This window comes from Mesocricetus auratus, unplaced genomic scaffold (genome assembly GCF_017639785.1).
Source record: "Mesocricetus auratus isolate SY011 unplaced genomic scaffold, BCM_Maur_2.0 Super-Scaffold_100011, whole genome shotgun sequence".
In the NCBI taxonomy this organism is placed as follows: domain Eukaryota; kingdom Metazoa; phylum Chordata; class Mammalia; order Rodentia; family Cricetidae; genus Mesocricetus; species Mesocricetus auratus.
The window spans coordinates 73,275,106-73,289,392 of record NW_024429195.1 but is presented as its reverse complement, the minus strand read 5'-3'; the positions used below and the strand labels follow the sequence as shown (position 1 = coordinate 73,289,392).

The 14,287-nt window shown below is 45.6% G+C and overlaps 1 protein-coding gene across 9 annotated transcripts in view; it reads left to right on the top strand.

The window, feature by feature from the left end:
• Positions 1-14,287, top strand: part of Tmcc3 (transmembrane and coiled-coil domain family 3) — a 260,794-nt gene that overhangs the window by 217,140 nt on the left and 29,367 nt on the right. For 2 of the 9 annotated variants that reach the window (XM_040755012.1, XM_040755010.1), the window contains exon 1: positions 4,963-5,410. The exons of 6 other annotated variants lie outside the window; for them this stretch is intronic. The gene's annotated coding sequence lies outside the window, so the exon portion shown is untranslated. Of the gene's footprint in view, positions 1-4,962; positions 5,415-14,287 lie in introns of those variants that run through there. One more of the 9 variants, XM_040755013.1, reaches the window with a different exon arrangement.

Here is a 14,287-nt window from a genome sequence, read left to right as displayed (position 1 = left end):
GAGTCGGCTTGTGCTCCTGCCTCACCTGGGTGCACTCCGCCAGGCTGCTGTTGCTCTCTCCCAGGTGTGCAGCCCGACACACACACACACACACACACACACACACACACACACACACACACCACCCGCTGCTGATACTGAAAGTGAAAGAAATGGGGGAGGGGCGAAGGGGACGGTATCGCCCGTCTCTTAGCTCGTTCTGACATGTGTCCTAAACTCAAGCTTCATTAGTCACCTACCTACAGCTGCCTCACGGTGAGTCAGAAACTTCACAGATAACGTGGACCCTGATGATTACACATAGCAGGTAGTATTGGTCCATGAGGAAAGAATGAGCTCACCATGTCCTGGGTCTCCCAGCCAGAGTTAATCAGCCCTTGGGGAAATTATGTAACTCAGACAGGCCTGGTTCCTTTCTCGCAATGAGTCTGACCTGAATTGAGGCTTCCCAAACCTCCCTGTGTGTGCATTATAACCTGGGCTCCAGCTAAGACACAGAACCTACTAGAGACTCTGATTCACTGTCTGGAGGTGGGGCAGGGAGTGTAATGGCCCCGGGTGATCTTACAAGTGGATGCTCTGGAAATACCACTCTTCATGCTCAAACTGTAGCTGGGATAAAACCGGGTAGAGCTGTTGGGAGAAGGGAAGTTGTTAGGTACAGATTCCCATTGGTCAGGGCTAGGTGATGGAGGCCACGCTCAGACTCAGGGCCCAATTTCCCAGACACAGCTCTCCTCCATGCCTGCCCCCCCCTAAGGAGCCAGATGGGCGGATTTGTTCACTCCTGGTACTTCACATTCTGGAGCATGCATCAGTGGACACTTGTGTTCAAGGACTCTCTGCTTGCTGCGGCGTTGTCTCCTAGGAAAACTGTTCACTTGGCGTTAATTCCAGGGTGCATGAAGCAATGGCAGAGACAAGAATTACCTGGGGATGTCGTTTGAAAACAGTGGATCTGAGCTCTAAAGATCCCATTTGTCCTACCCAGAGCCTGGGCATGGATCTTTTTGTTGTTTTTAACATGAAAGGTTGTTTTGGTTTCTTTTGGGGGGGTTGTCTTTAAGATTTGAAACTAAACTGTAGGAAACAACACAACCCAGATCTCCTAAATAAAACTGACTTCAAGTTCAGACACACGTTTAGCATAAAGATGATGGCCAAATGCAGCCACTTAACACGTAACAGAGCCAGGGCCTTAGAGAGCAGCCGAATCTCCTGATTGAATCATTAACTGCTAAAGCAAACACATTTCAGTGTGTCTCCTCTGTGCTGTTGGTGCCCAGGTTTGGCGTTTCTTGCTGAGCAAAGAGTAAAATGGCATCACTAAGTGAAGTACTCAGTGCATTGTCTGAATGAGCCTGAATTTTGAAGGCTCACCTTTTTCCTTACAACCTTAACTTAAAAAGTGTAAGCTCAGGAGTGGAGAGATGGCTCAGAGGTTAAGAGCACTGGCTGCTCTTCCAGAGGACCCAGGTTTAATTCCCAGCTCCTGAATGGTGACTCTCAACCAACTAACTCCAGTTCCAAAGAATCCAATGCCCTCTTCTGGCCCCCATGGGTACTGCAAGTGGTGCACAAGACACATATGCAGGCAAACATTCATAAAATGAAAATAAAATGGAGCTAAAAATCATTTTAAGTTGAAGTTCATTGTAAACAAATTCCGTAGTACCAAATATCTTAAAGTAAGAACTAAGTAAAGCCTCTGCTTCCCCTGATACACACACACCTGGGACAGCAAGGTCTTCGCAGACGTAGTCTCTGTGCGAACACATGTGTTTTTTAACTGGTTCTCCATTGACATACACACTGTTCAAGTTGTTTTCAGGATGTGGTGGGTCTTTGTTTTTCCTGTATTTGTTTGGACTTAATATATTTCAAATCCCTGTCCTTTTTTCTGTAACCTGATATGGATGAAAACAATTTCATGCGTGTGTCCAAAATCAAACCCAGGGCTTTGTATACATTAGAAAAGTACTGAGCTCCCAAGCTACAGCTTCAACACTCTCCCCACACTCTCCATCCTACAACTACGCAATAGATAAATTACTAAAGTAAACATGCTTGGGTCAAGGATAGGTATAGATCATTGTCCTCCCAAAGCTAGTGCCCTTTGTGTGTGCGATTGATTGAATGATTGAGTAAGTGAGTGATTTGATTTGATTTTTGAGACTGGGTCTCTATGTAGGGTTGACTGTCTTGGAACTCTGTAAATCAGACTGGCCTTCAACAAACAGATTCTCCTGCCTCTGAAGGTGGGGCTTACATGAGTCTACCAGACCCAAGATAAATTATAAATAGATATCTATTAGGGAAGCACTTACACAGGTAAGAGTAAATAACTGCTGCAGTCTTCCAGCTCCAAAGGATGCAGTGTCTGCCCTTCTGATGCTCTCTGCAACCCAAGAGATAGAGAGCCAGCCTCTCCTCTACCTTAGAATGGCCACCACCACAAGCTCACTGGCCAGAGATAGAGAGCCAGCCTCTCCTCTACCTTAGAATGGCCACCACCACAAGATCACTGGCCAGACAAAAGCCAGTACGGGCCTCCGCTTCCTGGGTGCTGGGATTAAAGGCGGAAGCCCAGCACGGGTGCCCTCTGTTATCTGCAGCCGGATCTCCCTGCTTGGCTGCTGCTGTGGCAGGCAAATGCTGCCTGTCCCTGTCTGTGACCTGAGGCTTCACCCAGGGGACCCCTGTCTTCAGAGAATGAAGTGAAGTCTGGGTAGAAGAAGAATTTAGAATATCTCTACAGTGTTCTGAGGGAGAAGAGGAGAAAGAACAACCTTGAAGCTGAATTTGCTGAGGGCTCGAGGTCATAGTGGCCACAAAGGTCGCAGATCCCGAGTCCTGTTTTTGTAGAGCTGGGTTTGTGCTGCTGGTGGACAGTGTGACATCGCAGTCACAGCATGCTCCCGGCTTCTGGTGGGCTTTCATCCTGATAAACTCGAGTTGAAAGTGCCACCCACTGAAAATGTGTCTGTCTGGAGTGGAGCACCGCAGCCCACTGCAGAGGAGCACTCCGGCTTACTCTCAGGAGTACATGACTGACAGGGAGCTGTCTCTCTGCCATTGGTTGCCATCACAAGGGTATTTTGAACCCAGCATCATTAGCCCAGGAAGAGATTTGAAATTTGGAGACATGGTTTCTACCGAACGTAGATTACTTTCATACTACTGTAAAGTTTAAATCTTTTATGTCGAATCACCTATGTCAGGTCAAGGGTCATCTATAGTTTAAATGTGTTCATTAGAAATTAAAGTTAAATTTGTATTGAAAATTAGCAGAATAAGCCCAACCCCTTCCAAAAAAAGCATGCATTTCTCATAGAATATTCTGTTGACTTAACACCTCGTTTGAAGTGTGACCCATTTGCAAGCATTTGTTAGTTAGCACTTTTAGACCCTGATTTGAACTAAGACAGAGAGACCATGTGAAATTTACTCCAGTAGACAGTCTTCTTCCTAAATATTGCAGGTACACGCAGGCTAGACTTCATTATACTGACAGAATTCTCTCTCTTTTTCTAAACCCCATTGCCCTTTTCTCCCCACCCCCTAACGGTTAGATCAATACCTCTGAAACCACACAGCAATTTTGGAATCTTTGGATTTGTTGTTTAACGTTAAGGGCAGGAAACTCCTGGTTCCCCTGGACCATCCCTGGCCTGAGCTTTTCTTATGACTTGTGGCAATTCAAATATTTGAGAATCTGTGCATACAAGGAAGGTCAAAAGGGATTTAAAGACGGGTGACTGACAGCAAGAAAGCTTGTAATCTGCTGCGTGGGTTAAGAACTCAAATTATAAAACAAAGCACTATATGGTCACAAAAGGGCAAGAGGAAAATATGAACTATCTTCTGTCTGCTGTGATATTAAGTCCTTTTCTGAGCTCATTAAATCTCCGGAGAAATTTCCTGAGCTAACAGTAAAGTCTCAAAAAGGTCAATTCCCTTGCCCAGGGTCACTCAGTTACAAGAGGCAGGGACTTGAGTGGTTCTGGCTGACCTTTGAAATCCATGTCCACCCTTAGGTACTACTGCTGCTGCCTCTGGCTTGCTGTCCAGAGCACTCACCATGACACCTGTGCTTACGTGTCTAGGGACCCTCAAGTTCTCGCCTCTGAAACCGAACCCTCTGACTCACATTCCACCAGCCTATTGTGCGGATGATCCTAAGCCTCCAAGGGACTGGAACAGAAGTGGTATTGCCCTGCCTCTGCTCACTACCCGCCACTCAGCCACTCTGTCTCTTCATAGATGCAATGCTGTCCTCCGGAGCTGGGATACTCTCCTCTGGTTTTGGCCACCCCTGACCTCTGATCTGCTACATTAATGTGGGATTGCATCCCCTCTACCCAAGCACCCTCCATCTTGATGCCAGGGGTTCCGGGCTTCCTGGCAGATGAGCTCAGCTTGATTTAAGTGGAGGGGCATTCAGGGCCCAATGCCTACTGCTCGGTGCCTCCGTTCTTCTGCCATCTCTGTTTCTTGGGTCATATGTCTTCAAACTTGTATCTCTCGACTTGCTAACCTGGAGAAACTTTGGGCAAACAAATCTGCCTTTCTGCCGTAGAAAGAAAAGAAGCCCAACTCCCTCCACCCCCCTTGATGCCTTTTCCCTGGGGCTCCCTTAGCACCAAGTATGCCTGTCCCCTCGCTTATCAGGGATTGTCATTGTTCCTTCTTCCTTTGTGGTCACTAGACAAGAAGTGCCCTGTACCCCTTCACCTCTGCAGTTGAACCTGATACTCATGGCATCTGGAGCACGTGTCTTGGGAAAAAGTCAACAGAGGAAGGGTCTCCTGACTCTGCACGTGGCCTGCACGTTACTTCCGTTTCCCTCCCTCTTCACTGAGTGGCCACTGGACAGCTGGCTTTGTGTGTGTGTGTGTGTGTGTGTGTGTGTGTGTGTGTGTCTGTCTGTCTGTCTGTCTGTCTGTGCACATGCGCACGCACATGTGTGTGTGCTCACTGTGCTACTTTACTTTGCATTTGCTAAGCTGAGGTCTTTTCCTTGTGGGCACACAGGCATACTGGCCAGGCTGAATGTGAATTGTCCTGCACTCCTGAGTTTGTGTGATAGCGGGCCTGTGCCCTGGTAGGCCTGCCCACAGAGCCAGAGGGTATGGCTTGGCCATCAGCACAAAGAGCCCATTTGTGCAGCAGGGTGCTGAATGCATCCCATTATTGCTGACAGTTGTTCTGGGCACAGTACAGGGCGTGGAGTTTCCCCCGAGACAAACACAGGAATATCCAGAGATAGTGTGAGTTGATCTCCAAAGTCCAGGCTGAGTCATCAGTAGGTGCTGTGGAGAGTAGCAGCCTGCCCGTGTGCACAGCCTGGCTGCTGTGGGCAGGATGGTGAGAGCCTTCGCGCCGCTGCTCTCCAGCAGCTTGTCCTGAGGTTGGTAAGTCTTTTACAGCCCCTGCCTGGCAGTACGTATTCCCAGGCCTTCTGTGATTAGTACCCTGCAGGATGCTTGAAAGAAATATAAATTACTTAGTTCTTACCAGTTGTTTTTGTACTTTCTCAAATCCATAATTTCCCAAGTAGATTTCTGAGTATTTAAGTACCTAAACTAGTGAATTGCTAAATTCCTTCACTGTTCCTTCTTTTTAGAAGTGTAAGTTCAGTGAGGAAAGAGAGGGACAGACACCAGGGGTCAAGTGTGGGGGCTCCAATTAAAAAAAAAAGTTTTCCCTTCTCCCTCCCTCCCTGCCCTCACCCCCACTCCTCACCCATTCACCCCCACCTCCACCCCCCCCTTGCCTGCGGGTCTGACAGGCTCAGGGGCTGGCATCTAACTTCCTGCTTTGACCTCCAGTCTTCCCCCACAGTGGCCATCCTTCATTCCACTTTCATTCCTGGAAACGTGAGCCTCACCTAAGTACCTTTGTGACACCTCAGGCCACCACAGGCAAGAAGGGTGTGGTGGGCACGGCCTTCCTGGGTGGGGAGAGGGTGAAAGCAGACTAGGGAATGCTGTGTGCCTCTGGGTCGGGGCTCCCTCGCCGACCCCGGCAGGTCTGCGGTGGGATGCGTTGCATTCTGGTGTGGCACACCCTGTGCACCCTATGCTGGAGCCACCGCTGTCCCAGGGGATCAGCACTCAGGTGGCTGTGAGCGTCTGTTGTGGACGACTTCTAAAAGTGATCTTTCTTTTATTCATCAGATATCGAGATCTTTCCCCTTTCTGGTTTTGTTGTTGTCGTTGGAGTCAGGCTTCCTCTGTAACCCTGGCTGTCCTGGACCTCTGCTTTGTAACTAGGCTGGCCTTGAATTTAGGCCCTGCCTCTGCCTCCTCAGTGCTGGGATTAAAGAAAGGCTTGTGCCACCACAGCCCGCCCATACTAAAATATTTTAACATGTTTTTTTTTCCTGGTTGGTTCTCCATCAAAGTTTTATCTAGAATGTCCCTTAAAAAGCTGGTCTTTAGAAATCATAAGAACTGGGGTTGCAAGAGGGAGTGACAAGCTAAAGATGCTGACCCTTAACCCTTGGACATTAAACTTCTGTTTTTTAAAAGGGGAAACTGGAGGGTCTAATTGTTCCAACCAAGTATCCCACAGCCTCAGCACTGTGAGGGGCACAGTTAACAGGGCTGGGCACACAAGGTGTCAGAATGAAAGGGAAAGTGCTCTCCAGATCATCCGGCTTATAAAACAGTTTCAGTGGTCACCCCCTCCCCCGCCACACCCGCCTCCATGCCAGGCTGTTCACAAAGATACAGTGTAGCCTTGTCAAGCCATCCATCCGTGAACAGGCCATTGTGGAGGTGTGCTGTCCAAGTCGACACCCCTTCTCTAACCGTTGTGGGGGTTGGTGGGTTAGTTATACTATCGGGGTTCGCCTTCACCATGACCGGGGATTTCACTTGCCTGCATGTGACCTGGTAAGGACAATGACCAGAAAGCCTTAAATTCAAGTCATAATTTCAATTTAAATATTACATAAAGGTTAAGTTATACTGGAGGTAATTATATTAAGCGAATTAAGCCCATATTAGACAGACAGCTACTGTGCTTTCTTACTTGTGGTTCCTGGATTTTATATAGATATGTAAACCTGTGTGTATGTGCTTCTGTGTGTGTGTGTGTGTGTGTGTGTGTGCGCGCGCGCGCGCGCGCGCCACAGAAGAAGCAGCAAAACCAGGAACAAAGTGGGGAGGGGAAGGGGAAGAATATGCTCAGCAAAAGTGTATGAGAATGTCTGATGTTATACAGTGCCAGATACAATGACAACTGTTTTTACTGGTAATGTTTTAAACGTTAAGGGATGGGTATGGTGCACACCTTTAATTCCAGCCCTTGGGAGGCAGAGGAAGGTGGATCTATGTAGGTTCAAGACCAGCCTGGTTTACATAGTGATCTCTAGGTCATGAGATGCTACCTAAAATATATATATTTTTTTAAAATAAAAGTAAATTTATAGGGACAGAGCATTAGGTTTGGAAAAGATGTGATTTGTTCTGTTACTTCACACGTTTAGTACTTTATTCAATAGTTTTTTTAATGACCGTAAAGTATTAAATGTTATGCAGAAGAGATATTGCATTAAGAAAAAAAGGTGAAATGCATAAGAGCCAATGCCAGTTACAGACACGAGCTGTGACTCTCCTTGACTGGTGATGGCTTCACAGCCCTACCAACCCTAACGTGCCTTAAGATTTATGTTAATCATTATCCTGCTTTATCTCACCGTTTTTACTACCTATATGCTTATACTAAAGGGAGTTGGTATCTGACCTTTATCAGCTTCATTCTGAATATATTCTTATTTGCTCGTTTTGGTTTTTGTTTGTCTGGTTTGCAGGGGGCGGGGTTTTTTTGTTTGTTTGTTTTGGAAGGATTTTACTAGGTAGCTATAGTTGTAGAAACCATTTTTGAAAGTCCAGACGAAACATTAAAAACTAGAAATCACAAACAAAACAGCTTAGCCCTCAGAAGTCAAATGAGCTGTATGTGGCCACTCTGTCTCTTCTGCCATCCCAAGGTAGGTGACACTGTCATGTGTCGTGACGCCAGGGATGGCTCCAGGGACAGTTCTGAGAAATGCTTCACTAGGTGGTACTGTCATTGTGCAAACATCATGAAATGTATAAACCTAGGCAGTGCAGCCAACTCCATAGCGAGGCCTTAAGGTCCAGCCTTTCGCTCCCAAGTACAAACCCACATACATGTCACTGTGCTAATACTGTGAGCAGTTGTAACATAGCAGTGCTTGTGTGTATGCTCTTCAACATGGAAAAAACCCAAAAATATGAAAGGGTTTTACTTTAATGGTACACTGTATAGGGCAATTACCATGAATGGAGTTTCCAGGACGGGAAGCCGCCCTGTGTGAGTCAGTGAGCAAGTCGGTGATGAGGAACCGGGAAGGTGTGGAGCATTAATGTGTCATCCTGTAGATGGTATTTTTAAAACTGGGCTCTTAAGCACCACTGAATTTACCAACAAAAACAAAAAAAACAAAAACAAAACATTTTTTCTCCTGTAGTAAGTTGATCTTAGTATCCCTTTTTATTTTCTAAAAACAACTTTGTGACCTTTTAGATAGCACTTAGAGGGGACATTGTTTAGCTACACCAGGAGTTCTCACCCTTCCTAATGCTGCGACCCTTTAGAGGCCCTCATGTTATGGTGACCCCTAACCATAAAACTATTTTTGTTGTTACTTCATAACTGTAATTTTGCTACTGTTTATTAGTCATAATGTAAATATCTGATATACAGGGTATCTGGTATCTGACTCCAAGGGGGTCATGACCCACAGGTTGAGAATCACTGAGCTTCAAAAAACAAAACAAAACAAAAAAAACTTTCTTATTCTGTTAGCTTTATTCTGCTTTAAAATGTTTGGGTTTTTTTACCTTTTACCGTTAACCTAGGGCTACCCACGATAGAGGTAATCCACACTGATGACTTCCCCGACATCTTGTCCCACCAGACAAGGTGTTAGGAGCAGTAAAGCACATGGGATCATCTTATGGTGACAGTGGCTTCTCAGTGGCCTCCTGGAGGACCTGCTTGCCGCTGTTTTACAATGAACTGTTTTGTTTTAATGATCTGTAGAAGGAGAGTAAGATACAATGATAGAAAGCACCTGAGTATGTAGACCAGGGACACAGTCCTTCATTTCCAAGTGAGAGTGTGTCACTCTTTTCTATGACTGCTAGTGAAGTAGGATTGTTTACACTGGTATCACCCAGACACATGAGTAATGCGTTGTGCTGTGATCACAGTGCAACTATGATGTCACCAGGTAAGGATTTTTCCCTAGCTTCATTATAGTCCTATAGGACTAGAGCACACTGCAGACAGAACCTTCACTGTGCTGTGTGTATGTGTGTGTGTGTGCGCACACACACGCGTGCATGCATGTGTGCATGCGTGTGTTTGTACGTGTGTGTGTGCCTGTGAGACCCTGCACTATTTTGTTCCAGTGGGTGTTCCCAGCGAAGAGTGTCTATGGGAAACATCACTGTGCACACAGTCTAGATTCAAAACTGTGAGCATTTGGAAAGGTGGCCCTCAGCCCAAGTGCTTTTCAGTGGCGTTGGTGCCTTAAGACAAATGGTATTTTCTGAAGTTATAGAAGAAAAAATGTCATATTAGTGTACTGTATTTGTCATATTAGTGTACTGTATTTTCCTGGCATGTTTTTTCTTGAAAATTTATATTCTGACTTGGCAATTCCAGCATAGTGTCTATATACTTTCTTAGAACTATGTCTGGGGACATGGTTTGTCTTCCTTGGGAATTGAATTTTATTCTAATATTTTTTAGTATTTATTTATTTATTATGTATACAATGTTCTGCATACCAGAAGAGGACACCAGATCTCATTATAGATGGATGTGAGCCACCATGTGGCTGCTGGAAATTGAATCTGGGACCTCTGGAAGAGGAGCAAGTGCTCGTAACCTCTGAGCTGTCTCTCCAGCCCAGGGATCCAATTTTTAAAACCTCCTCTTAGTGGAGTTGCTTTTCTAAAATGTAATCACATAAAGGATATCATTAAATCGGTGTGGTTACAAAAGTCCTACCATCCCGGGGCCAGTTGTTACTCGGAGTAAAAAGTAAAAAGATAAAAAAACGTTAGATGGGACTGGAGACATGGCTCAGCAGTTAAGAGCTCAGATTGGTTTCCCAGCACCCACATGGCAGCTCATGACTGTCTGCAACTCCCTTTGTAGGATGCCTGGCACTCTCTTCTGGCCTCCACAAGCACTACAAGTACCTAGAGTCCAGACAGTCCTGCAAACAGAACCCCATGCACAAGATAAAAATAAATTAAAATCTTAAAAAAAAAAAAAGAAAAGAAAAAGCAAAGGTCTTTAGAGAAGGACCTTGCACACGTTAATGAAGTTTCACGGGTATTTGCCTGTTAGTCTCATTTGAGAGTAGAGGCAGTAGACACTTTGTTATAAAACTAAACTATAGCAAGAAGGAATGTCAAACAAAGTCTTTTGTCTCCAGACCCCCAGTATAGCCCCATAGGTAACTATCATTCAAAACTCTTAGGATATCCTTCTAGAAAATTCTATGTACATACAGTACACACGTATGCCCTTCCTCCCTCCTCTGAAGCACAGATGTATGTGTACCCTAGGCACAGCTCAGCATCTTCCTTCCCTCTTCACGGTTTGCCTTGGACAGCTTCCCATGGCTGCCATTCAGCTCCATTTCCGTTTTAGTCGCTGCATCGTTTTCTAGTGCACCGTATTTTTTTTAAGTGGCTCGCTGTTGACGGTTGTCTGTGCTGTTTCCAAAACTGGAAGTAAGTGGTGGTGGTGGCAGAGGTGGTAGCAGACTATAGTACTAAAAGCACCAGCAAGGGATTGGAGAACAGGCAAAGACTTACATACACTTTGATCTTCATGTCTCATCTTCAAATCTTAGAGTCGTTTGTTTAAAAACTGCATGGACACTCAGAGGGGCCACATAGCTGGGCCTGGTTGACACAGGCCTACAATCCCAGCTACTTAGGAAACTGAGGCAGGAGATTACAAGTTCAAGGCCAGCCTGGACAATTTGATTTCAAAATAAAAAGTAAAGCCAGGCAGTGGTGGTGCACGTCTTTAATCCTCACATTTGGAAGGCAGAGGCAGGCAGATCTCTGAGTTCAAGACCAACCTGGTCTACAAAACAAATTCCAGGAATACACAGAGAAACCCTGTGTCAAAAGAAACAAAAAGTAAGTAAATAATAAATAAAGAGAAAGAGGGCTGTGCATGAGTAGAGTTCGTTGGTAGAGTGCTTGCCTACAGGCATCGGGCTCCACATTCAATCCTCCAAAAGAGACGGGGCCGGTAGAAGAGCTTTTCTGTGTCATCATGGTGGTTATGATTGTGGAGAAGGAAAGGTATGATGTGTAACTAAAAACGTGCAGAGTGGGAATGTATTTACAACCTCGTATCTAGAGATTTGAGCGTTCAGTTGTCTTCTCTCCTGGCTGTAGAGCCAACATTCCTTGTGGCCACGGATCTGTTGGCCGTAACCTCATTAACAGACCTTTCTTGTGATCTCTTTGGACGTGGGAGATTCCCTGATGTGGAGCTTAGCATTGCATTGGTGTACTGGCAAACATCCCAGCACTGAGTAGACCCCAGGGCAGGAGGGCATGAGGACTGCGTTTCCGTGTGGGCCTCCACACAAAGGTAAAGGAAGAGATGGAACTGATCCCGGCATGAGCACTTAGCTTGGACAAGGTTCACAGGGCCAGGGTGTTTGCTCTGGGAAAGAAGGAGAAAGTACAAAATGTGTTCAAAGACAGGGTTGGGCCAGGGCATGGAGGCCATTAAAGTCCAACTCCAGGAAGTTGAACTCCATCCCATAGGCAGTGTGTGACCATTGAAAGGAGTAGCCCGGGGACACATGAGTACAGACGGGGCAGTGATCCAGCATGCAGTATAAAAGGTTTGGGCTAGACTCGTAAAGGAGGGTGGGTGAGTGAAAGAAGATAAAGGAAAACATGGCAGGTGTGGTGGTCAAGGGAGGGCGCTTAGCAGTAAAGACTAAGGGACTGTCAGCTGCACAGTGTGACACAATAGATGTGTCACATCTTGAGACAATCACATCCGGGTTGGGGCAAGAATAGTTGGAAAGATTTATTGAAAGTACTGATGAACAATGCTGGGTAAATGGGAAGTTGATGATTGTCCCCAAATCTGCTTATCATTACACTGTCACTTTCCCTGTTTATGCATATTGTTAGTTCCTTTGAAGGCCGTGCCCCACAATGTGAAGTAAGCATACCCTTGTCTCTGATTACATATGACCGAGCACTTGGAGCCGGTCCCGTGATAGGAAGTATGTATCCACTGATTGTCGTGTTCATATTTATCCGGGCTGAAAAGCAATCAGAGGATTGAGGTATTTACAGGCACGTTTGCAATGGCCTTAACAATAAAACAAGTGTGACAGCATGCGAAGCAGTGAGGCCATCAAAGCCACTAAAGTATGGAGACCAAAGAAACGTTAGCTCATCGGGTTTCAGGCTAACGTCTTGGGCTGAATGAGGTTTCAAAATGTTCTTGGTGGATGAATCTCAAACAGATGGTCCTCTAGCATTCTGAAATGCTGAATAAAGTAGGTGGACTAAACTGAATTAATGAAGCATACCATATTGTAGATAGCATTACACTGTTCAAAGCCTTGGAGTCAAGTTCATCAGCTTTCCAAAGGCCAAAGAAAGGAGAAGAAAAAAAGGCCCTGCCATTCATATCTCTTAAGGAACTAGTATGAATAAAGTCTATTAAGAAAGCCTGTTTGGCCCTCTGGGTGTACAACCAATAGGTTCTGAATACAGGCAGTTCTGTAATAAGCTCAAAGCAGGTACCCATCTGAGTTCTCACAGTCTCTGGCGGAGTGAGGGCTCTAAGCGGGGTACAGACACATGATTTGATCTACTATCCTAATCAAGGAAGAACAGTGTCTTGACATTGAAACTCCCAAGCTACCTTCAGCCCCACGGCCTTGGGCTGTTGTGTTGTTGTTGTTTTCCTTTTTGCTATAGTAAAAATGCCTTGACAAAAGCACTTCACAGGTGGATGAACTCAACTCACTGTAAAGGGTGCAGTCATCATAGCAGCAGGAGGGAAGCAGGGAGCAGGGAGTTCTGTGTTTGGCTAGCACCCTCCTTTCTATACAGCCCAGGACTCAAACCCACTTTTAGAGCGGGTCTCCTCACATCAGTTAGCCTAATTAAGAGAACCCTTCAAAGACATCCTTAGAGGCCAGCCTGATCCCTCCAGGTGTGCTGAAGCTTGTCTCCTAGGTGGGTCCAGATCCTGACAAGGTGACAGGTAACAGTAACCATCACATCTCCCCCATAATGTAGATGCCCCTTTCTTAATCTAATCTGGGTTTGTTTGTTTGTTTTTCTGGACAGAACTGCTATCATGCTGTTAGACTGCTTAGGGAAAAGAGGATGTGACATGCCACGGAATTGTTCTTTGTGGCTCATGCGTAAGCGACCTATTCCCTGCCTTTTCTTTTGGTATGAAATTAGCGCCTTTGTAATTTGTCCATTCCCCTTCCCCACCATGTAAGGAACCAAAGCTACTGATGATCGTTGGAGTTTGTCTAGTATTGAGAAAGGTCTTCAGGAGAGGAATAAGTGGAAATGTCCTAAATTACCAGTTGTGCGTTTTAGCAAAGTGATTGGTTGTCTATCATGTGATAGATAGGTAATATTCTCTTAGATAAGAACTTAGCTAGCCTTAGCTTCAAGTGTGAGATCGAGCATGTGTGTAAGTGTGTGTTTTGTGTGTGTGTGTGTGTGTGTGTGTGTGTGTATGAGAGAGAGGCAGAGAGACAAAGAGAGAGGGGGGTGGGGTGGGGTGGGGTGGTGTAGTGTGTGTGTTTTAATAATAGGTCTAGTTACATGATCCCTGATTCCCAGACACAAGCCTACTTAGCCTTGGCATGCAATAGCATAGGAATATATTGGCTATATATTGGCTGAATCAGACATGTTCATTCTTGTGCGCTCTTCTGTGACCTCACAGCCCATGAACCAAATACGAAGCCCCTAAAATACAGTCTAGTCACAGCTTTGGAACTTTGCACACAGCAGGAATGTAGGCCAGTGGTTCTCAGTCTGTGGGTCACAATCCTTTGGGGGGGGGGGTGTGTTAAACAGCCCTTTCACAAGGGCTGCCTGAGACCATTTACATGTCAGATATTTACATTATGATTCATAGCAGTAGCAAAATCACAGTTAGGAAGTAGCAATGAAAGTAATTTTATGGGGGACTGGAGAGATGGCTCGCAGTT